General features: G+C 36.6%; 1 long non-coding RNA gene across 1 annotated transcript; it reads right to left on the bottom strand.

Moving 5' to 3' along the window:
* Positions 1–228: 228 nt before the first annotated feature.
* Positions 229–10718, bottom strand: LOC139803350 (uncharacterized). Its single transcript, XR_011728990.1, has 4 exons — positions 10507–10718; positions 8332–8468; positions 4952–5074; positions 229–331 (listed from the first exon to the last, which is right to left on the bottom strand). It is a non-coding gene; the product is annotated as an uncharacterized lncRNA (long non-coding RNA).
* Between the last annotated feature and the right edge of the window lie 254 nt (positions 10719–10972).

Below are 10972 nucleotides of genomic sequence, written 5' to 3'. Positions count from 1 at the left end.
CGTGGTTGTGTTAAGAGAGAAACAAGCGGAGATGAGGGATGAAGAGAGATTGGATAGTGTTAGCTCTGCAGAGCTCTGCTACTCAAAGTAAGTTATATTGACCTAAAACTATTGCTGAAATCTGCTAAAATATTATGGAGATTCTTCTGGTGTCCACAACAGTAGGTAGCATCTTTATTTCCCCCCCTTTAGTTTTAGGATTGTGGTAAGACTTAACTAATCCTATGCATGGTTCACCTCTTCCAATGCCACAGTGAGCATCCATCTGGTTGGCTGTTGTTAATTTCTTTCTTGAGATGTGTAATGGATGTTGCTGGGTGCAGAATTTTAACTGAAAAACAGAAATATGACTTGATTAGTAGAAATTACATACTTGGAATCTTTGGTACCATAAGAATTAAACCTGTGGAAAAGAGCTGTTTCTTAAACTGCAACCACATAAAAATATTATTTCCTTCTCCCAGAGTACTTACTGCTTTCTCAGACTAGGGAATCATATGTTATGCTGCTGTATGGAAGCTAATTATCCAGGTTGGTTTTTCAGAACTATTAACAGAAATGGTATGTTTACAGCTGAATTTTATACCTTCAATTTGTGTTTCCAATGGGGGACTCCAAGTCATCTGCTGGCAACTAGATTGGCACTGTCTGCCAGAAGGTGGGGGTGCTTTGTTTGAAAAATGGAACCTAAATTTCTCACTTAAAAATTAAAGACCAACATGGAGGTAAAACAGTCGTACTGAAAAATATACAACTAAGCACTAGATTTAGTCAGATGCAAATGTTTTCAATAAACATTTATACCTTTAAATTATTTATTTCTTCTTTTAATACAGATGTATGCTTTTGGGGATAGAGTGTTGAGCTAAATCATTTTAAACCTGATTGCAAAGAAGGTAACTGAATGTTTCCTTAATGAATGCATGCATAGTGCTATTGCTATGATTATAGGCACGGCGTGACTGGAATTTAACTTACTCATCATCCTCCCCAGACTTGCATCTTCAACTTATTTCATACTATATTCAAGGCACCTGTTTTTTCTTATTAAGAATGTAAAGTGTTGGCTGAAATCGTAAAAGGAACTGTGTGAATATAGGAAAAGCAGCTACCTGGTATGATTTTTAAAATTCTGTAGCATTTATTAAATTCTCTGTTGAATCACTTCATTACATTGAAGTCATAATTTAAAGTGACAGAAGTGAAGAAACATGACCTTTAATGTCATGACATGAGCTGTCACAAAGAAGGAAAGATGAGCTTAATTCGGCCAAATGGCTTACTAGGAAATGGTGTAGTACATAATAAACTGAGATTTAACTTTTGCTGAAATTACACAGCTGGAGCTGTGATGTTTTTAGATGAGACAATCTGACCGAATAAAAGATGAAGATATTGTCCCAGTTTTGATCTTCACATTACATTACAGCAAATTAATACTAACTTTTAAGAGGGAAGATGTAAAATATGGTAGATGGCAAAGAGAGCCAGATACAATGATTGCTTAAGGTGTTTTCTTGAGCAGCTTTCAGTGTTCAACAGTGAAGAAGTAGTTACATTTCTCTAAATGTGATGTCATTAAACACAAATGTGCAATCAGCTGTCTGGGGACATTGCATTTCCCTTCTGCTGGTTAGAATTCTATTCTGTGGTAGAACTACAGAAAAAAAATTACAGATGTAGTCAATGGTTGTCATCAATTACTTCAGTTATTTTACAACTTTAGCAGTGAGAGAATTATAATAATCTGAATCTACTTCTTCAAATTATTCTGCTACTGTATCTGGACCATAAACTGGGTCCCTCTTCAAACCTTGTGACAAACATGGAATGAGATGGAAATACCTAACACAGGAAAAAACTCTTGAGTCTTGCCAGCTGTACTGATCACTTCTGGAAAACAGTGGTTCAGTTCTTTGTTGCACAGATCAAAATTAGTGTCACAGTTGAAAAGTGCCTCAAACTGAATTACTCAGATGTTAATGGTGTCTCTTCTGTATGAAGAGATTAAAAAAAAAATCTTATGTCCTACATTTATTATGTCTATCATATTCAATTTTATTTCTGTTGAATTCTTTTTGCCTTTTTTTTTTTTTTTTTTTTTTTTTTAGTTGATGGAGAAGTGAAGATATTAAAGAAAAAAGTGTTCTCTTTTCAAATATAAAATTGGGTGGGAATTTACTGCTGAATAAATCTCCCAGTTTTAACCAGAATTGCATTAAAAGTCTTCAAAAATGATTTGGAAGAGAACATGTGTTTTCTTCCAGAAGAGTACATTTAGCAGAATCAAAACCTTGTTTTCAAAATAAGCATGTATCGATTCAACTTTAATAAGTTATCCCACTTTATCCTCTTTTTTAGCTCAACTTAATACAGACTTCTCCAGGACTGTGTTTAAGTGTAATTCAGATAAAAACAGGGAAGGTTATCAGCCTAGCAATCACACTATCCTTTTATGCCTTCTGTTATATTATTTGCCTCATAGGGTATAATCTGTGTCTTGAATGTGTTTAGTCTGGGTTAGTCAAATCTGAGCATTTTAGGTTGTTTTCTAGATCTGAAAAGCTGTGCTTAGTGTTGTGGCAAACCCCTGAAACACAGTGGATCATTTCTTTGTTGAAGTATTTGATTTTTCATGTTATCGACTCTTCTCGAGTTAGCTAAGAATCAAGGATTTGGGAAACTATTTGGTCAGCAGATTTTTTGCTCACACTTTAGAAGGCTGTTTTTTATTAGGTTGTCTTCAATTTAAGTAGAATGAAAACTATGTATTTTTTAGTGTCAGGAAAGGTCGAAAATATGGTATCAGGGGTTACATGTCCATATGCCTGCTGCTCAGGCTGTCTTAAGGGAAGAGAATTGATTACCTAGGATTTTTTACCCCCCAACTGATAATAAATGGAGTCCATCCCTATCTGACAAACTCTGACTAACCCAGGGTGTCAGTGCTGGACCAAACTATAAATCCAGTAGCAGTCTGAAAATTTATGAAAGCAGTAGTTATTTGAGTACATATAGGCAAAAAATATATACACAGGGGACATCCCATATATGAACTGAGACAATGTGAAATACAGACTGAAGTTTAATTTTCTCTGGAACCTCATTTGTAAAATACTGGTATCTATTTTGCCATACACTGTTCCCTAAAGGACAGTAACACAGGGAATACAGAAGCAGCTATGTAAGTAGAATTCTTTACTAATTACTAGTTTTATTTTCATGGAAAAATCCATTAACAATGAAATGTAAAATGGATGAACAGTGACTGAAAGAAAGTGCAGGAAATAAATAAGTCCTGGAAAGAATGTATTGTTTAAAAAAAAAAATGAAAATACCATGTATGCTTAAATTGAGGCAAAGTAATTATTTAGGGATTTTAAGAGAATGTGTAATCCACACATTACAGGATATTAACAGCAAGTCTTTCTCAATAGATAAAATACTGAATTGTAAAATTTTAAGTTAAAATAGGAAAGTAACTACAATATAAAACCTATAATTAATATTAAAGAAATTAAAAGTATGGCTTGCAGCAAAACAAAGTGTTTCTAAATGACTATGTAAAGCTCCTGGATCATGGTCAAAGAGCCTGAACTCAGTCTGAAAGTATTTTTGCTGCAGTAAATGTGACTCCTCCTATGACAAGTGTGGTTTCAAAGGGCACTGTTGACTGAAAATAAGTACTAGAATAGCTGGTGCCTGGTGTCAGTTCTGCAGGGACTTCAAAGAAACATTGGTGATGAGACCATTTGGTACCTCTGGAAGTTGGTGTACTCATGGTTTTACTGCTTCAGAAGCACAGAAATAGGTAGCTGTGACTATAAGAACAGTTTACAAGAGATTCACATTTGTGAATCTACTTATCTTGAACATAAAAACAGATCACTATGTGTGTGCTATGTGTTGTTATTATCTGTACCAGATTTAGAATTATTTCTCTTTAATAAAGCAAAAAGAAAATCATGTTAGGTTTTGAAAGTTTCCCACCTGCCTTATAAAATCACTCATCACATGGGGCTACAGGTCTTGATCTAGTGCTAAAGTCATCTCATCCACCAAAAGAATTATATCACAACCCCTTACTTCAGAATGATCCATGATCCATCATTTTCTTAAGCAAGCTATTATAGCTTATGCTATCAAATGTGTTTTTTGGTTTTTTTTCCTAATTATTTCAGCCCATTGATGAGAAGTAAGTTATCAAGTTAAATACTGGCTAGTGTGTGTGATACTGGACTACAGCTGGATGCTGTTCAGATTTCTGTGTCATCTTTCTAAGAAGAGTGCCAAGAGCTAATGACTGTGATTTGATCCCACATTAGTGGGACTGTTGTTATTGAAAGGATTCATCATGCATAGAAATTATTTGTGCTTTAGCTAGAGGCCATATTCATGCTCTTGGTATTCGGCATGGAATCTGCTGTCTTCATTTCTATTCATTACCCATGAAACAAATGACAGAAGGGAAGGGAGAAATGCAACCTATTTGTCATTTTCTCTCTTTGCCTCCTCTCCCATCAGATCAATACAAGAATGGGTAGAATAAAGGACAATCCTAACTAAATGCAAAACTAAAGAAAAACAGAGAAGCATGAAGTGACTTTTTTGGTTTCTGTTTCTAAAAAGAAGACACCAAAATAAATTAAAAAATTAAGGTTGCACTTCTCTCCAGGACCGGTGGGTAGTGTTAGCTTTTCTTATTAGCAAGGGAATTGTAAATCTGGTAAATCAAAAAAATTGTAGATCTGGTAAATCTTTGTAAAGCTGAGAAATCTTAAAGTTCTGATAACCTCATACTGTTTGATGACTGAAGCTTCCCATGAGAGACCAGCTTCCATTGCCATGTCCCTTGCTATCCCTGCTGCTGTTAAAGGGAATTCTCTCCTGATAACAGTGACCAAGAGTATTCTGTAGGAGTAAGATAAATACCATGAGTATGGGTCCTTACCAGCTGAAGGGTGCAACATGTGACTGAAAGGCAGATATTGCTTGAAGCTGAAGTAGGTAATCTCAGTAACCCAGAGTCTCCCCTGGGGAATTTGTCTTAGAGGTACTGTATTTTCTGTGGATCCTAGGAATTACAAGACATGAAATGTTAATATTTATTTCCTTCAAAGGAGATTTAAAAGATATTTTAGTACAACTTCAATATCAAATTCATAAGGAAATATTGTACTTGGAGCACATATATCAAAAAATATCTTTCTTTACTTTCAGCAATGAAGAATAAGTGAGAATAGTCAGACACTAGGAATGCATATATTTACAAGTAACAAAGTTCCATTTAAGTAAGCTACATTAAGTACAGATGTCATCAAAGCTTCACTACACTGAATGATATGGCAGTTAAAGTAAATAAACCTGCTAAGGAACTGGTAGGTTTTAAGTATAGATATGAAGTCCTGTTGCCTTGTTAATTCAGCCTATGATCTCTGATACCCTTGCATATTCACATGGTGTTACTATTCTAACTATTACTATTCTAACAATTTTTTTCCCCTTATTTTAAATTAACCCCTAACATGGCAATATTGACCATACATTATATATTAATCCAGTAATGAAATGTATTTTATTACTGCATATGAATAGCTTCAAGTATACCAGCCTCTGGTTGTAATTGATCTTTAATGTTTATTTCTTAATGTCAAGAGAGTTTCTATTTTAATTTAATTGACAGGTGAGTTTATACTTTAATTGAATCCAGTCATTCATGGCTAGAAAATAAATGTCTGTGGTAAAACAAGATTGATCGATCAGAAAATAAGATGTTTAGTTCACTACATGTGTCATGAATAAGGAGAATCTAAATTTTTTTAATACTGTGACTCCAAGTAACTTGGTGCCATTTTTCCTATTCTAATTTTCTCTCTCATCTAATTGCTTCCATACATTGAATTTAGAAAATCTTTCCCCTGAGCAAGCACATATTTGGACCTATTGCTTTTTCTTACTTTCAGTAAGTGTACTTATTGACAAAGCAAGCCCTTGCTCATGTCCCCTAGCATGAATAATTAGTTCTATCCAACTAGATCTTGTTACCACTTTATCACCATTAATTTTTTCCCTTACAAAGGTTTAGGTTAATGTTTTCCCCTTGCTCCGGAAACCAAACTTCTCTGGAGAGCTCTTTATTTCAGTGCCACACAAAGTCTGTTCTCTGAACACCACAGCTTTGAGACATGACCCTCAAAATAAATATCCAAACAATCTGAGAGTTGGAAGGAAATTTTTTCTGCACATTGCCATTTGGCACCCACTGTCAACTGTTTTTGCAACTGTATTTTTTAACCCAAGCTTATATCCTGAATATGTGTAGAGCTGAACTTCAAGAGAAAGGAGTTGTTCCTAAGTTAGAATCCATTTTTTCTTCAGCTTCAGTGAACAGAAGTACTTGCTTTCCCATTAAGCAAAGCCCCATGGAGTTTGCATTTATTCAGTTGCTTGTTAAATAGGGACATATTTTGCTGGAGGGGCTTAAGAGTTTCCTTTTCTAGAAGAGCAAAAGGACATTATCATCAGTAGCTTCTTTTTGCACCTTGTGAAAAATGAAGCATGATGCACAGCAGGGAAGTAGAGAGACTGATGTTTAAGGGATACAATCTATTTATGGAGGCTTTTTCACAAGCCAAATCTACAAGCACTAGCACACAACCTCATCCTGGGTCTAGTGCAGAAACACTGACATGGATATAGCAAAACAGAGCCAGAAGCAGTGCCAGATATTTGTTAAAACGTGACTATTTTTATTGCAGCTCCCTCTCATAATTGTGATCAGAAAGTGGAATGCAAGCTAATTAATGTTTCAATGTTTTCCTTCTATTCTGCTCAAAGATTGACTCAGAAGCTGACTGAATCTGCTAAGACAATGGGATAAAGAAATGTGAGGGAGGAAGAAAGGGGTAAGCAGACAAAGAATCGACCTAAAGAGGCTACAAAGTATGAATGAGCCCACCTTTCCCTCCCAAGATGTCTATTCTTTCCAACTATTTAACATACAACTCTCCAGAACAAGGGTGCCTTACATTGCATATTTTTATACCACTGGGTTGCAATGGGGTTTCTTGTATGAACTTTAGGTGCTATTGTGTTTTTGTTTTTGTTTTTTTTTTAAATTGATATTCTCCATTAGGTCCTACTGTCAAATTTCAAGACATTAGAGAATAATGTCATGAGGTCACTGCACAAAAATACAACACACATGGTAAGTCAGAATTGCAATCCAGCTGCTATTTAATTGTTGATGTGGGCATCTTCTGGAAATGCAGAATGAATGGAACTCTTTCCATATTACTTTCAAGGGATCATGGCTAACAATGTGCCTTAAATCATGATGATCCAGATGTGAAGCTGGTTAGGTAGTAAAGATAGACAAATGAAAGTGCACCTCTTTTCCATGCAAAACAGTGTCTTAAGTCACTAAAATTTATTGGGTCTTCAGAAAGAATTATGATGGTGTTGTTTGGAGCAGATTGACTTACAAGACTTGCAGTTTTACAAGCTGTTGTTCACTTCCATGTTATAACTCTTTGGAGAGTTTACTTAAAGTTCTTTGTAGTGAAATGAGGCAATCAGGTGTTGCTAATTACGAGGTGGGAGATGTGAGCTTGTGTTAAGCCCACCTGTGCCCAATTAGGGCTGAGCCCAGCTGCGCATGAGCAGGATTGGGGGGGCCAATAAAAGGTGAGCTTCAGAATGCATGCACAGCTCACTCTGGAGCAGCCAGTGGAGGAGGTGAGCTGAGTCTGGAGCAGAAGCACAGAACAAGGCCAGCCAAGTCTGAAGGCAGCAAGATCAGAGCACTGACTGTCAACCTTGGTGAGAACACCTTTTTGACTTCGAAGCACCATGCCCCAAGAAAGGTTCGTCTGCTGCAGTTCTTGAAGTCAGTTACCATCCTTCTGACCTCTAGAAACAAGGGGAATACCAAATGCAAGCCCTACCCCATGATGGAATCTGGTAACCTTGACAATAGCACAGTTTTAAATCCAAATAATGTCACTCTAGGTTCAGTATTAACCACAGTTGGTGGGTGATTAAGATGCTTTTGTTTACAGAAATTCCCCCCAGATCCACATGAGGCTAGATTCACATGCTACCTATCATTTTTAGATAAAGTGAGGTACTTTACCACAAGAAGAATGTACATGTAAATTAAATGCCTATTATCTAAATTACAGGCCAGCTGGCTTGAGACAGTGCTGCAAATATCCCCTGTATTGCAAATAGTGGTTCATTGTATAGTACCTAATTTGAGATTGCACCCATGCTGAAATGAGAGGAATGATTGCATCACAAGCAGAGATACCTGGGCTTGCTTTTACCTACCAATTACTGAGTTGCTGTGACAGCTCAGATTTCAGAATGGACTGTCCAGGGCTGTCAGTGAGGCCCCTGTATGTGAACTGAAAGAAGGAGTTATCAGTGAGGTCTGTGCTGTTGCAGTTTCATTGATTTTTGGTTCTCTTGGTATATTAAAGATAATTCAGATGTGATTATCTGAGTGGCACTTTCTGCTTGTGTAGAAGCACACCGTATCCTAAATAAAATAGAAGGTTGTGGTATGGAGATAATGGTTATTATTCAGCATATCTCCTCTATAAAGATATTCAGGCAGTGTCTCTCCCCTTATGAGCTATTCATCTAATTCTTTCCTGAGGCTGTGAGTCATAGCACATCAGATTTGGGTTTAAAATTCAGAACCAACTGTGCTAATATCATATAGTGTCTTTCTGGAAACCACTGCAAATTCTCAGAACACACATCTGCAATTCTAACCATGCTAGAGACTTGGGCTACAAAGTTTAGTTTAGAAGCAAGCTGTCAATATGCACAAAAACAGTTACTTCATCACAGAAACCATCAGCCAGTTGCTGACATGATTGCCAGTTCTGCCTGAATATAGACTCACAGGTTTATCTGCCTTTTCAGGTAACTGTATTTTTTCACTTGCATTCCAACCATAAGCATTAAAATAAGCATTCCCACACATACCCTGATTCCATCAGGGCATCACAAAATCTTGTGTGACACTTCTTACATACCTAATCCTCATTTTAAAAATAATTCTTATGGATTAGATGTTTATGTTCAGCTCCAGAGCTGCTCAGAGAGAAGATCTAGGGAAGATATTCAAAATTAATGACCCACTGACTTTATTACTGAAGATTCCGTGTTAAAATTGCACATACTGAGCACACATAAGATACAGTAAAATAGGAGGGAGAAGATGCCTGTGTCCCACGGCTGGATAGGAGCAATCCTGTGGATATGGAAGAGTTGTAGCAGCTTTTTGAACCCGCTTGTAGTATACATGGAGGCAACAGATTAGTGACTCCATTGCCTGGAGTCTTGCACTTTGTAAAAATAAATATTCATCAAGGGATGTAAGAGTGGGATCAGTAATGTCTGAAGGAAACCACTGGAAGTTTAGACCGAGTATTTTCACTGTTTGGCACTATTAGGCATTGCAATTTGAAGTCTAAAAAGAGGAACTGAGAATCAGACCCCTAGTAATAAGGCATTCAAATAAATATATACTGAATTATAAAATTTGCCTCTTCCTGCTCTGAATATTACGTGAAGCCCACAACCTGGTGCTGGAAGTATTTAATAGTTTGGATGATGAAGTAACCTTGAGTCTCCAGTGCCCAGTTTTCTAAGTTATGTCAAAATTAAGTTTTGCCAAACATGTATCAAACTGATGTATATGCACCTATGCCTGCCCACGCCTCTATGATATGGTTGAATTAGTGTTTTTTTCAAGTTCCAATGTAAATGAATACTAAATTTTTAAGTTCTAATTTTATTGATGCAGAGAAAAGGAAAGCACACGCAGTATGTCATAACAACAGGATAAACATATGCCACTCAATCTTTTGATTTACATTTTGCAAACAGCACCAGAGTTTTCAGCAAACTGTCATTGTGGAATACTTAAGCTAACAGCTAAGTCATTCTTATCACATAGTGAAGTTCCTCAGCCTGGAGTACTTCATCAGTGACACTTCAACTGAAGAATTTTTAAAATATGTTGACTTGTTGGAAGGGAAAGAATTATTTTAAAATATCTCAGAAAGTAAAGTTCTGAAGAAATTTTGAAACCTATACTTCACCTTTTTTGGACACAGATTTGAACAAGTGTATGAGTAATTTTCCTGGTGAGGGGGGTGTTCAGAAACAAGTATATATATCTATACTGTAACACCATCATACATGTCCAAACTAATATTTTAACTTCTTTTAGTAAAGACCCACCGAGACCTGTCTTGTTCTCTCATGTCCAAAACAGCAGCAAAAATGGATCCCACCATTGGATATGTGCAGTCCAACAACTGCTTGGTCCTTAATCAGTGCCTTTGGTTAACAAATGCAAGGCAGGTAGGATGTGCTGCTGGTCTTTTCATAGACATTAAATACTGTAATTGTTGTTTTGCCCCCTCATTCCATGTTACAAGAAGCTCTAGGTCTGTAATTGCAGGTTTTGCTAATGAGGATCTGTACCTTGTCTGTTCAAGCAGTGTTTAGCTTATGGTCTTGCTTACAGCAGCTGGAATCTATGAGCTCGAGGAAAGGCTTTTGGAAGCAGTGCTGGAGGGGATGTGGAAATATAGGCAAGTCTGTTAACTGTATAATGAGGAAGAAAAGAAGGAGTAGGTACAACAGTATCTTTTATATGGTACACTTGTCTAGGAATCAGGAGACCTGAATTTAAATCCCAGCTCTGTCTTTTCACTCCTATGTAATGTTAGGTAGTTGCTTAGTTTTTGTCTCTCAGTTCCTGATCAGTAAAATGGAGGTAATGTGCAATTTACAGGGAGGCTTCGAATAGATAAAGATTGAGAGATAGAAACAATAGGAGAAGGGGCCCACACAAATAGCAGAGACAGACATATATATCATCATTATGAGTTCTTCCCTCACAACACAGCAAGGGGGCTCTTTACATGTATAATCCCCATGGTAAGAA

The sequence above is a fragment of the Heliangelus exortis genome, chromosome 16, assembly GCF_036169615.1.
Source record: "Heliangelus exortis chromosome 16, bHelExo1.hap1, whole genome shotgun sequence".
Taxonomy (NCBI): Eukaryota; Metazoa; Chordata; class Aves; order Apodiformes; family Trochilidae; genus Heliangelus; species Heliangelus exortis.
This window is presented reverse-complemented; position numbering and strand designations above follow the sequence as displayed.